This window comes from Cryptomeria japonica, chromosome 10 (assembly GCF_030272615.1).
Source record: "Cryptomeria japonica chromosome 10, Sugi_1.0, whole genome shotgun sequence".
Classification (NCBI taxonomy): Eukaryota; Viridiplantae; Streptophyta; class Pinopsida; order Cupressales; family Cupressaceae; genus Cryptomeria; species Cryptomeria japonica.
Window position 1 is genome coordinate 781355700 of NC_081414.1, and position 14674 is coordinate 781370373.

Below are 14674 nucleotides of genomic sequence, written 5' to 3' on the forward strand. Positions count from 1 at the left end.
TCAGTGCATATAGTGTTAGTTGTTTTTCTACTCATCATTGGTGATGACAATGTTTCCAAACCTACAATGAAAGGCATCAACAGTAGATAATAACCATCTTCCCAAAAATACCGGTTGCCGGTTTGACAAAAATGAAGACTGGTAAGAATGTGTTGTCGCTTTGCTCCTTCGTACCGCTTGAGATCTACGAACCACTTGGGGTCAACATGTGAATTCAGACCAGGAAACACATTCTACAAAATCACCAATAGTCTAAAGACTAGAATACAACATACAAGTTTCAACAGATATCGGTTGAGCTCTAACTCATACATATAAAGAGGATCTTAATGCAAGTGTGTGTCCATCAATGACAATCACAACATAAACATAAAAAATGCCAACAATCTCCCCCTTTGGCATTGATGGCAACACTTAGGAAAATAAAATTTTGACATCTAAGTGTTTTACAAAAAAACATGCCATTAACAAAATTGCTCCCCCTAAGCATATACACTATCCCTTAATCAATACAATGTATAGCAATTTTGCATACAGAGCATAAACATTGAGATATCAGAGCATATAGCATAAATCAAAGCATATCAAAATTTTTTAAAGCCAGATACTTCTCCCCTATAACTCTCCAAAATAGATAGAGTACTTCTCCCCCTTTACCAACAATGACAAAGTACTCCTGAACAACCCTGTTTCCATTTGATATTCAAACAATAAAAGTTTATGACAATAAGGAGTAGTACTTGTCAAAAATAGATTTATAGTCCTGCAAAAATTGTTTCATTGATAGAGACTAGGACTCAAGTAGGGAGGTAGCCACTTCTTTCTCTGTTTGCATCTGGGAGACTTGTTCTTCCATGGCATCAACTGTGCTCATCTCCTATGTAACTATCAAGGCATCCAAGTTCAGATAATACTTCTGAAGAATTGGCAGACATGGAAGTAAAACCAGTTGTAGCTCCTACAAATCTCTAGACCATGTACTGATCTCTTGCTCCATTTTGGCTGACTGGATCTAAAACCGATGAACGGTTTGCCCATAAGTTGCAAAGGAATCATAAGGTGGCTTAAATGTGCTTAAGACTATAAGTCCATTTGAAGCTTTTGCTTCTGAGCTAGCACATCATCATAGAATAGATGGGGTTGACAAATTTTTCTTAGTAGCAAGTTTCCCTCATCCAAAGCATCCCTTATATCCTTTTGGTCTTTTAGCAGTTCAGATCGGAGTTCATTCAACTTCTTCACTAGAGCAATGTTAAGAGCCTTTTGATGCTCTTTCTTGACATTTGTCTCAGCTACTTCTTCCAGGCTCTGCACTTGATCATCCACTACTATACATAGTAGCTTAAGCTATGCTAGTGATGATTCAGTGTTGTGAAGATTGGTACCAGGTATCAAACTGGTAAGGGTGTCTATAGCTGCTTGAATTATATCTTGCTCCTTTTTCCTTCGAATTATTTCAAGATGCTCTTAAGCAATCTTGATGCTCTGCATTAGCTCCAATTCACTTGCAGATTGGAAATCAATAGGACTGGTGATATTAGCTAGTTTGGCTTGACACCCAGTTGCCTTTGGAGTCTCCATCTATGTGCTCCTCACCGCTTCCATTGCCTTGTCCTCTTCCACTTTCTTTTTCTCTGCTTTTCTTTTCTCTACTACCTTGTCTTCTTCTTCCTTCTTCTTTTTCTCTGCTTCCTTCTTCTTTTCTTGTTCCTTGTCTTCTTATTCTTTCTTTTTCCTCTCAGCTTCCTTCCTCTTCTTCTTTTCTTTATCTTCCTCTTCCTTCTTCGTCTTTTCTTCTTCCTTCTTCTTCTTTTCTTCCTTATCCTCTTCTTCTTTATTTTTCCTCTCATCTTCTTGCTTCTTTTTCTCTTCATCTTTTCTTTTCTCCTCTTCCTCTTTTCACTTCTCTTCCTCTTTCCGCTTTTTCGCATCTTCATCCCTCTTCTTCTTCTCTGCCTATTCCTCAGCCGCTTCCTGTCTATCCTCGGCTTGCTCACTGCCTTGTTCAGCCTATTGCACCTATCCTGTTCCCTCAAAAGGTATGTCTTGAGTGACATCTTCTATGTCTAGGGCATTAACATCAATAGTGTCAATTGCTTCTTCAACCGAGTTTCCTTCTTCATCAAAAACTTCATCCAGTTTGGATATAACCGGTTCTTTTTCCACTTGTAGGTTGGCCATACGTGCTTTGTGAGCATGGATAGCATGATCTATATGATGATGAGTGTCTTTTTCAGCATCATCAACTCTTCCCTCTAATAGCCAGAGTCTTCTTCTCCTTGTGAAGAAGAGTCCTTTATTTTGGTCCAAAACATCAAATAATTTTGAGTTTGAGAGGTTGGGAAAGTACTGTGCAAAGACTTTCTCCCTAATCTCCTATTCTTTTTCTATGGCAATGCAAAATTTATTATCTAATGCCTTATATAAGGAATCTGGTGTCTAAGATTTAATCTCTGATGGTGACCAGTCATTCTTACACAAATAAATAATAATCTCTTGTAGTACTTCTTCTTTCTCATCAGCACTATACTGGTGCAGACACTATTGGTTCATTCTTCTTCATCTTCTTCGTCTATCTAGCCTTCTTTGGCATCTCCTTAGAGTCAGTCTCTTCAGAGTTTGATTCATTTGACTTAGTCTTCCTTTTTCTTTCAAAAACTTTTGCTGGTGCCACTTCCGGTTTCTTCTTTGTAGGTGACCACTTGGTCACTCTTGGAGTTGCAGTAGTAGCCGGTGCCGATGCTGCAAGCACTACCTTTGCCTTCTTTGCTGCCAATTCTTTTCCTTTCTTAACAGAGGGTTCCTCGACCAAGGCAATCCTTTCTAGATAGGTTTTGGTCCTCTTTACCTTAGGATCAAGAGGTGAGGCAATAAGGGTTGAGGCATACCCTTCTAGAATATCATACATCACCTCATAGCCCATTGGCTCCACTTCTTCTATTCTAGGCTCAACAGCCTCCATTAAGCATTTGTCCACCTGGATGGTGAAGTGGATGTCATCTTCATATTTCTTGATGATGTCACCTGAGATCCTCATCCTTTGACTCATTTTCCATCTGAGCTCATCAAAGTACTTGTTTAGCACATCAGGATAATCGGTTCTAGTTGCTTGAATGCTTTCCTTGATCTGCTTGGTTACCGGTTGGTCAGGAGACCACTGGACATCTCCTACTCTAGGAAAGTAGCCTTAGAAATAGAAGAACAACCCAACCAATAGTTGTCTGAACTTGAATCTCAGTGCATTATTCTATTTGATCGACTTTAGATTAGATAGGAGTTGCCTTTGCATACCGGTGCACAGGTCAAATGATGCATCCTCTTTAATCATCCGGTAAGCAGCATTTACTACTGCAGTAGATACGGAGTTAATTCTGCTAGTAGAGAATGTTTGGTAGCCTATCACCATGTAGGCATACTTAACCAGATCATCCTTGATGGAGTTGACTGTCATGCCTCGTGAATCGCTCACTGAACCGGTGAGCCTTGACATTTCCATTTTGCTTATTGTCCTTAGGACTGGCACTTCCCCTGTGTTGTAGAAACCGATGACTGCATGAATTTCCTGTGGCATGATATCATGCATCCTCTCTAGGTACATCTTGTCACCATGGACTCTGCTCAAAATGATCCTAATATGATCCTCTATAAAGTCTTCCAGAAAGTATACAACATTATGGAGTTTCTTCTTCTCTAAGATACTATATTCTGGTTTGATTTTCTTATCCTTTCCACAAAATAGACCTAGTTGGGAGTGGATGGCTAGAGACCCTAGGTCTTCAATCTTGCAATCAATATAGTCAGAAATTCCCTCTTCTACTATTATTCCGACCGAAACTTGTGATAGGGGATTATACTTTGACTTCATTTGAATGAAACTTTCAGACTCAATGGATGCACTAGAACTAGTATGAGATGCGGAAGCCATTGTAGAATATTTTAGAAAACTCAAGAAATACCTTTAAAGCGTGAATTTAGGGCTTTCTAATTCTCCTTCACTCCACACTCCATAGGTTGCTGAATCACTTCTTTGTGTGCTCCACTTGACCATTTGCAATTTGTTATATGGTTTTTAACTTAGATTCATGAATAGAAAATAGATCTAAACCTATGACAAAATGTTCAGGTGGAATTATTAAGACTAAGTTATGTGGGTTGTCCTAGTCCTCTAAATATTAGGGGTAGATAGACTTGATGTTTTCAGAATCATGTAGCATGTGAAATATATCTTCAAGGATTGAAGGGAAAGAAAGAAGTTGTAACACAATTGAGACTTGTTGTATGGTTATGATAATGATTTTGCTTATGATTCATTCCTATAAGATAGGGCTTTCATTTAATGTTTTGATGTCACAAGAACATGTGATCAAGATTGTGTTAGTGGCATGCTGAGGTTGAAATGCTAATAAAATATATTATCAATTCATTATATATTTAAGGTTAGAGTGAGACACATCTTAGGTATGTTAATAGAAGACATTCTCATCAGATGCTATAGTTAAAGTTTATGACACCCATATATGTTTGTTAGGTCTCGGAGACAACTAAGAGTAGGGGGGGTGAATCAGTTGTCAAATAAAGTCAAACCAAAAACAACTTAACCAACCTTAATGCTTAATACCTATAAACCAAACTTTAAGCCGATAGACAGTTTATTTTTTTCAAAAAACTGCCCGATAACGTCGAAATACCGATGATGATGCGAGTGACATTTTCTGACGAGGCTCATGTTAGTCAAAATTCTGACGACCAGAGACATTATTAAAAAAAAAGGAAAAGCGCGGGTTCATTTGAAAACCACGCGTGACAGATTGAATTAACTCTCAACTTCCTCTACCTCTGCCAGTTCCTTTGTTTCTTTTGCCTCTTCCTTTGCCTCTACCTCTGCAAATTGGGTTGTCTAGCAAGTGAAAATGAAGGATTGAATTAACTCGTTTGGAGTGTATCGAACTATTGGAGATGGCAAAATTCCTTTAGATTTTTACATGTCATTAAATTCCCATGGAGTTGCAGGTTGTGTGTTTGAATCATGTAAAGTTGGTTGTAGACAAGTTCATTTCAGAGTGTGTGTCTCATAAATTTGAGCTTATCATCCTACCAGTATGTTCTTATTTATCTATTTTTCTTTACTTTCCTAATGTTGGAGTTCCTAGTTACTGAAAAGTCTTCCATGTTTGCTTCAGCATCCTCTCCCAAAATCTGGCAGAGTGAGTAGTATAATCCCTTGGCTTTAAGAGTGAACAAATTTAAGGAGAAAGGCTCCATGGTATTAGGTCCCACAATAGTTAATCTGCCTACTTTAACAAAGAACTCTTTAAGAGGTCCATTCCTAAGATGATTCCTCTGTGCATTGTAAACCTGAGCCAATGATTTAAAATTGATGGGTTCCAAGTCATTGGACACTTCACTAAGCCGAAATACATCTCTGAACACCTCATCATTTATTTCAATGAGGGTTTTTCCAATTTTGACTATGGTATCACTTTCATTCAATGTCTCTAATTTGTCCCAAATCACTTTAATAGTAGATCATTCTAATAAACCTATGATTTGCTGATCTGACAATGTGCTCAAAAGTGCTTCTCTTGCTTTGCAATCATTTTTCTCATCTTTAGCCTAGGTTGGTGGATTAGGTTGACCTTGAGTAGGAGGAACATAGCCATTCTTTGTAACATCCCATATGTCCTTTCCAATACAATTCAGATGAGTCTCCATCCTGATCTTCCATATACCATAGTTAGCTCCATCAAGCTTCAGACTCTCCTTCCTGAAATAGTTAGTTGCCATAGAATCTCCTCAAGCTATTAAGATTATGCAAAAAGAGGACTTAGCTCTAATACCAATTGTTAGGACCTGGAGGCAACTGAGAGGGGCGGGGGCGGGGGGGGGGGCGGTGAATCAATTGTCTACTAATTTCAACCCAAATATAACTTAACCAAAATTAGTGCATAATACCAGTAAACCAAAATTCATGCCGATAGACAATTTAACAGTTAATTACAATACCGGTAAAGTTTAATGCATGAAACATAAAGATAAATAACATACACAACACATAACATAGTTATTTGTAAGTGGAAAACCTATAAGGGGAAAAACCATGTGGGAAACCTTACCCACAATCAGATGATACTACTGCAGATAGTATGTGTGTACAATATGAGGTCTACACATGGAGAAAGGCTAACTACCTAGAGCTCACTCCTTAATCACAAAATAGTGTCTTCGTGTATAGCTCTACTTATATTTGTATATACCTTATTACAATCCTTTTTCCACTTTTCCTTACATCCTCATTCAATCTCACAAATGAGATCTTACATATATACCAAAACCTAAGACCAAATGTGTAGGTCATCTTACAAAGAATATTACAATTAAATAAATTACAAATGAATCAATATGTGATGCATCATGTCAGCTCAATGCAATAATAACCAATCATCTCCATAACATGTCATGCTGATAATGCTTGCCAGTCCGTAACATAGACCTAATTGCCGATAACAACAAATATGCAAACCCGATTAGATCAATGACCAAATCACCAAAACAAAGTGTCCAAACAATGTCTTCGACATAACCAAGTAATCTCTAGATGATAACAGATCATCCTTTGCGCTGGTGAACAATATAACTTGCCAGTGAGCTAGATACTGGTAATTGTGCATAAGTCACTGAACATGCTGGTGAACATAACCAAAGATCTCGAAGTGTTTATAGGTGTTGACAAGTGTTGACATCAATGAAAAAACCACTGCAACACATCCAAAATACCAACACAGATGTTCCTCATTTGGAGAACTCATAAAAATGTTCGAGGAAGCCCCCTTATTAAAAGTCTTGTTTTTTAGACCTATGCCCCAAAATCAAATTATCATTTTTCATATTTGAAATGTTATCCAGACACTCTGTAGATTTATCCTTGCTACTCTTATCAGAAGATTTCACACCAATAAAATTCAGAATAGACCTAGGTTGTTCTAAAATATTAACATCTAGCTCTAGGAGAGCACTAGACAAACTTGTAGAGTTCAATATATTCTCACAAGCTTTAGGACCAACATCCTTACCCATATCAGAATGATTTACAATTGTTTCTAGATTATTGGACAAAACCTTACCAATTTTAAAATCCATAAATAGAGGCGCATCCACAATTAAAGGAGACAAAGGGAGATCATTACTCAGCTTATCAATCTGTTGCTGCCAAATTCCATCATTCGATTTGATATTACAAGTCCCACCACCACCTCCACCCCCACCCCCACCTCCATTTCCACCCGTGCATCAACCTCCACCTCCTGGCTCCGATGAGGCTCGATATCGAGCAATTATTGATGACAATTTTGTTTTCATATAGAGAAAAGTTAATGAAATCCTTAAAGCACCACATATGTCCCCACACATGCAACATTTTGCATCGAAGATGCAAAACCTTATTGATGCAGTTAGGTCTATAGATGCAGAGCTCGATTCACATCAAGAATGGATAGAGGAGAGACACTAGTTTTATTCTAATGGATATTTTGGACTTAAAAATAGACAAATCTCACTTAGTTACATATTTTCCAAACCCTGTCACAAGTGAACCCATTCCACCAAACAAATCCTGCATATCCATGGGGTGGTGTACACATTGGTGCATGGACGATAATTTTTGGGATTGGTGGCATATGGTATTTGACTCCCCACCACATGCCAACCTAGAGTGCCCTTTGTACTTTTTGAGAAAATTATATGTAGAGTTTGTTTTGGGTTTAAAGCCCAATTATTTTGATATTAGAGCATTCCAGGGTGTTGGTAGTGGCATGCCATAGGATAGGTTGGGGGCCCGCATTGACCCCAATAGTCCTGCCCGTCGCTAGGCCATTGTGGGTCCTTTGTCTATTATACCTGATGCTTTGCAAAGAGGATTAGAAAATCTATTTGATGGCAACACACACAAGAGCACAAGAAACAAATGTTAGTGTTAGCAACAAAATATTATCCTAAACAAGCATATCAAGAGAGATATTAAGCATGAAATAGAAAGCGTACAAACATAGAATAGATAAACTATACTCCTCCAAATGCTAATCAAGATGCTCATAGTTTCTCCTCCCTTGTTCCTCTCCTCTTCAAGTTCCACATGAGTGTAGCTCTTAGCTTTTAGCACTAGCCATGGATGCCATATGGAGATTCAAGATGGTTGAATATGATAAGCAAATTCTATGCAAGTGTAGATAGTGATGCTATGAAAAATCTCTATGCTAATACCAGTATAACAACAATACTGTAATTCTTCCTTCTTTACTTGAGGAGAAGGGTTCTATTTATAGAAGAAATGGGGAAATGAAGGGTTAAGATTGAGAAATCTTAACAAGGGTTAGGATTGAAAGATATTCAATCCATGTGAGACTTTCAGCCCAATCCCATGTTGACAAGTGTCACCATGAGGAGGTTTGGGAGGAGAGATAAGGAGCATTAAATGCTTGAGGGGACATTATGGTTACCCTAGGGGGCTGGGTTAGGGTTATCTTAATGGATATTCCTTTTATCCAAGGGATAAATGAATGTGCAAGGATTAAATGGTTACCTTACTTAAAGAAATTAATGCTTTGAAGAGACCCATGAGTCAAAAGGATGGTTAAGTTAGAGGAAACTCTCTAACCAAAGGTATATCTTTTCATTATTCTCATTTTGTTTCAAGGTTTGAAAAGTAATAGTTTGTTACCCTGTTTCCCATTGATTGTTATATTTTCAACTATGTAACTGGGAGCCCGTGTCTGATAAATATACAAACTGGTATGTATATTTATTGTATGATTAAGGGTTGCTTTTGTAAAAATCCTCATTACTGTCATGTTTAAATATTGTTAAGCATTTGGATCAAACACATTTTATTAACTCATTTCGAGCTTTGCATGTGTAGTCTCTATTGGGTCAAGGGTTTCATGATCCATAACTATTGTATTTTGTTAAAAAAGTTTCTCTGCAATGTTTACCAGCATCCTCTCTGTGTGTGCCAAAATAGGAGCTTTGGAACAAGGTATGGACATCCATCAAAGCATAATTGAAGGGGGTTTTTTGTCAAAAATTAGTTGCAAATGCTCCAATAACAAAAATCGCAAAATGGGGTAGCATACACACAGCATGTGATTAATTCGCAAAATGGATTAATTCACAAAAAAAAACTAGTCTCAATATGATTGCAGAAAATAATTAGTTGCCCTTACCTTGCTTGTGCAGAGATCACTCCAGTGGGGGGGGGTAGGGAGGCAAGATGGTCGCCACTTGCTTCGAATTGCTTTGATCAAAATGAAAATGCGTTGTGTTTTTTTTTTTAATAAAATGCTTGATGTCGTCGGAATTCTGACGAACATGGGCATATTTTTTTAAAAAAATCAAATTTTCACACAATGCTCCTTGTCCATCGGAAACCTCCGTCCGAAAGCAACATAAATCCCACAAAAAATTATTTACCTTAGATTTTTTTATTTAAAAACAATTTCATTTGATAAAATACAGTTTCTTGTTAAAAGTGATTTTTAAAATAAAATAGAATGTGTTTTAGTGAAAATATATCTATTTGTCATATGATATAGTTAATTTTATTTAATTTACTAATCATTTAAAATTTCTAATATGAAATGATTTGCATGCAAAAAAGAATAAATTAGAATTGAAAATTAGTTTTAAATTTAGATTTAGTCTTTCACTTATTTTAAAATTATAATTAGTCATTGTTGATTTATTTTTTAAAAGAAATTAATTTAATGTAATTGTATTAGATAATAAATATTTATGAATTTTAAAAATTACAATTTATTATAATTTTAAAGTTAATTGTAAGCTTAAAAAATATTGTGGTGATTTGATTAATAATTTTAGATCCAATAATACTTAATCCCACATAGAAATGGAATTGTACTTAAAGAACTTGAAACATTTATCATTAATGTCAAATTTATAACAATCCTAACCATAACCCTTATAATCCTTAATTATGGTTTAATTCTAGCCCAAGGTGCACACAAAACCAATTTTAAAAAAAAATCATAATTATAGTTAAGTTATTAGACACAATACAATATCTAAAGATCTTATCTAAGAAATGTGAGAACATGCCCTAACTAACTACATCATGCATCAGTTAAGATATGATAAATCTTAAGATTAATATTTGGATTGTGATTAAATTAATATTAACGATGGATCATAGAGTTAAAAGAATGTTGGATTTCTATGAATATTGTTATTGATGTCAAACTCAGTGATCTAGTTAAGATCGGATGTGGCGTAAGTAGTTCTGGTATTGCAGGTAGAACATCAGTGGAAGATAGGTATGTATGTGATATGAAACAATAAGGCATATATGATCTACTAGAGTCATTTTCAGAACATCCTCTTCTTGGGAATCTTGTGTTTTGCTTATCATGGTTTGTATCTAGTTCTTGTCTTAGTTACTGTAGCGTCCAAAAATTGCGACACTTGCAATTTCAACTGCATTTCAGTCTTCACGATGGCGGCACAACACGGAACCTGAATGGAGACCCTGAAACTTGTCCACAACATCAAAAACTGCATTTTTCCAGCACCCTGCTTGATCCCTCCTTGCACCGTGCTGTCCCGGGAGGTGGGACCAGAGCGCCCAGCACCCTGGTCCTTTAGGACTAGGGTGCCCAGTGCCCTGGTCCCCCAGGACCATGGCGCCCAGCGCCCTGGTCCCCCAGGACCATGGCGCCCAGCGCCCTGGTCCCTGGCCATATTTTGGGCCCGGTCTCCTATGGGGCTTCGAGTCTTTTTGTTTGCAAATTGGAAAATAACATTTCCTGGTCGGCCTAAGGTCGGGAAAATCAGTCTATCAGCCCTAATTGACAAGTATATAAACTACATTTTCCTCTCCCATTTGGGTAGATAAAAAGGGGACATATGTGTACAAGACATGGAAATGATACTCAAACATTCAAGCATTCAAGCATTCCTTCAAGCAATTGATCATTCTAAGTCTCCATTCAAGGCTAAGTGTTGCATTCAAGACAAGGATTCAACCATTGAAGAGGAGATCACTTACTACATACAACATACAACATACAACATCTATACCTTCACATATAAGGATACAAACATCCTTACAACAAGGTACTAGTACTTGTTTTACATTACAAACATTTAAATTTACAGCATTTCTCATTTCTTGGTTAATTCCAAAACCAGGGTTTGACCTAAGGGAAAACCCCTAATCCCTAACCCCCCAATCGTCTTCGCTTTTCTGTATGTAGGTGGCAGGTACGCGGCTGAAATTGAAGATCTGGAATCCTTGTGCAGAGACGAACAGATCCCCCTTCGTTTTGCGGATTTTTCGGAGGACCATGTGCACGTCGGGTGCCATCATCCTGTCAACTTTTGTTCAAATTTGTAGGATAGCGCCATATCGACATTTTACTGCTAATTCCAGGTCCGCAGCTTCATCCTATATTCCTATCTCTATTTATAAGCGAATCTTTCTCACTTTTCATGCATTCCTAGTTCAATCTTTCTATCTACATTCTTTACAAAAGAGGGTAGCCTTGCTATCTTAACCCTTGAAACTCATTTAGAATCCAATCTTGCATTGCGTGGGATTGGATCTTGTGGGTTTCAACTCCTTTTTTGAATGTAAAGTTTCTCCCAAGTGAAAACCGCCAACCCTAGTGACCTCCCTTCTCTCTCCTCGGAGTTGGAGAGGGGAGAGCAACTAGGGTTCGATTTTTCCGCTTTACATTTTGGTGAACCCGACGTGAACATCCTTTCTGATTATTCATGGTTAGATCTTAAAATTGGCTTCCTTGATTACATTTCCATGTTTGATCTTTTGCAAAGTTTAGAGGTTAATTGCATAAAAACCCTAAATTTTCTTTTTAGTAATTAAGCTTGCGAAATGTTTAATTATTAATGCTTGTTTCAGATCTGCCCTTCTATTACAAATTATCAATTCATAGTTGTGCTTTAATTCTGAAAATTAAGTGGTTAAGTGTCAAAACCCTAATTTTTGAAACCCTCTTGATTCAACTTTTGACCAACAATTTCACTGATCAAAACATCTCAAATCAGCTGTAACTTTGGATTCCGCAATAAAATCACAATATCTTTCATCCCTGAAAATTTGGAAAAAAGTTGCGAGGACCGTGTGCACTCCGAGTGCCATCGTCCCTGACATTTTTTCCAAAATTTCGGGAGTTAGATCTTACTGTATTTTTCTGCTAAAATCCAAAATTTTGGCTGATTTTATCAATTACAACACTTTCAAAATTACAATCAAAGTTGGTCTAGGGATTGTTTGGATTAAGGCTTCTAATCATTCAAAAATTGTTGAAATTGAAATTTTGTGTCGAAATTGTGTTCTTACTATCCTAAATCTGAAAAGTGTGTTTGCATTCATTTGAAATTTCAGTGCTTTATTCAAATTCTTGCAATTTGTGACTTTTGAAATTAAGTGCTTAATTACAACAACTTTGATTTCCGCTTTCAAAATTGAATTTTGCGTGAAATTGAGTCAACTTTTAAAATTCAAAACTTGCATTGCTTTTGGTATTCCCTTTAAAATCATAAAATTCAAAATTTCAGTTTCCCTCTCTTTTTCAAAATTCAAATTTTTGTATTTTTCGACAATCTTGGTAGGGTTCAATTTTGAGATTGCAACTTTAATTTTGCCTATCTACAGATCGTATAATCACTCAATTTTTTCAGATTAGCTCTAAAATCATCATAACTTTCATCTCTAAAAATTTCGAAAAAAGTTGCGAGGACCGTGTGCACTCCGAGCGCCACGGTCCCTGACATTTTTTCTGAAATTTCGGGAGATTGTTATGATTGCATTTAATAGCCTAAATCTAGGAGACTGGCTGATTTTACTGAAATTTGCTACCTCTAAATTCAAAATCTTCTCTCCCTCTCTAGTGCATGAGTTTTATAACAATAAGCCCTACTTACACTATTCCCGTTAGACGAAGCCGTAGAATTAAGTCTTTCTGAGGTTTAATTACCAAGGAGATGGAGCCTAATTTGAATAGCCTTTTTAATGAGGAAATGGGTAATTCCTCTAATCTTCTTAATGATGAAGAAGCTCTCCATGAGGTTTCTGTAGAACAACTTTCAAAATTGGATAACCAATTTGATGATTTTCAACAATGGATGTCTCAAGAGTATCCCGATAGTCAAGCTCTTTCATTAATTGAGGGTCTAAAACATATGCTTCAAAGTGATAAGAATGGAATTGATATTTTGCATGGTATTGCACACATTGTGGATTCGAATGTGATGCCTATGAAGAGTTGTGCTGAAACTTTAGGTTATACACAACCTCCCACTCAAGTTAATCATTCTGTTCCTTTGACAACTTCTATTGCTAGTATAACTACCTTTACATCAAACATAATGACCACTTCTATACAAGATATTCCTCCTATGATCACCAGTCATGGGGGCAATCCCTCTTCTTCAATTAACCCTCTTCCTTCATTCAATACAACTTCTTCATTCATTCCTTCAATGAGTGTCCCTATTACATCTTCACAACTGAACATGACGCAAGGGGGCAATTCATTCAACCATTCCATTCCTCCTTGTAGTGTTCCTCCTTTCCAATCATCTCCTATGACTAACTATCATAGTGTTCCACCACCTTACTCTCTACCTTCTTTCAATAACATAATACCTCCATCACAATCTAACACATCTAATATGAATTCTTCGATTGAAGCGACCATTAACAATCTTGCACAAACTGTCTCTTCTTTACAGCAACAAATTGCCTCTATGAATCAATCTAAGTTTAGTGTGCCCACATTTGATGTTGCGAGCCCACTTTCTCTTGACATTGTTCAAGCTATCCCTCCTAAACATGTTGAAATCCCGCATTTGGAGCTTTATAATGGTAAAGGTGATCCTCTAACACATGTTAAGACTTTTCAAACAATATGTACCGATTTTGCTTATGACCAAAGGTTGCTTGCAAAACTATTTACTAGAACATTAAGAGATAAAGCCCTACAATGGTATTGCTCATTGCCTTCTTATTCTATTACTTCTTTCAAACAACTTGCAAATGCTTTTATTCAACAATTTCAAAACAATATAAGTCCTAAAGTTACTTTGATTGATTTAATGCATTGTAAACAAGGTGTTAAAGAAAAAGTGACTGATTTCATTGGTAGATATAAGCATTTGTATGCTCAAATTTCTTTTCCAGTGCTTGACATTGATATTCAAAGAATCTTTATTTCTAATTTACAAAAAGATATTCGAGACAAACTTCTATTTTCTGAGTTTACTTCTTTCCAACAGTTGTGTACAACTCTTCACAATTATCAACTGACTGTGAGTCAAATGGAACAATCACATCCTATGGCTCTGAGTGATAAGGGTGATAGCAGTCAACAACCATTTGGGAAGTTTAAACCGAATAGAGATTCCATAAAATTCAATGAGAACATCATCAACAACAATGTGAATGCAGCGTCAGGTGTGTCCCCTATTTCTAAATTTTTCAAGAAAGAAAGAAAGTTTACTCCTTTGAATGAATCATTGCATAGTATTATGAATAAGTTATTGGAACAAAATGTGCTTACTCTCCCTCCTATAAAGAAAATTGATCCTGCAAAGATTAATTCACCCTATTTTGATAACAAATCTTTTTGTCAATTTCATCATCAAC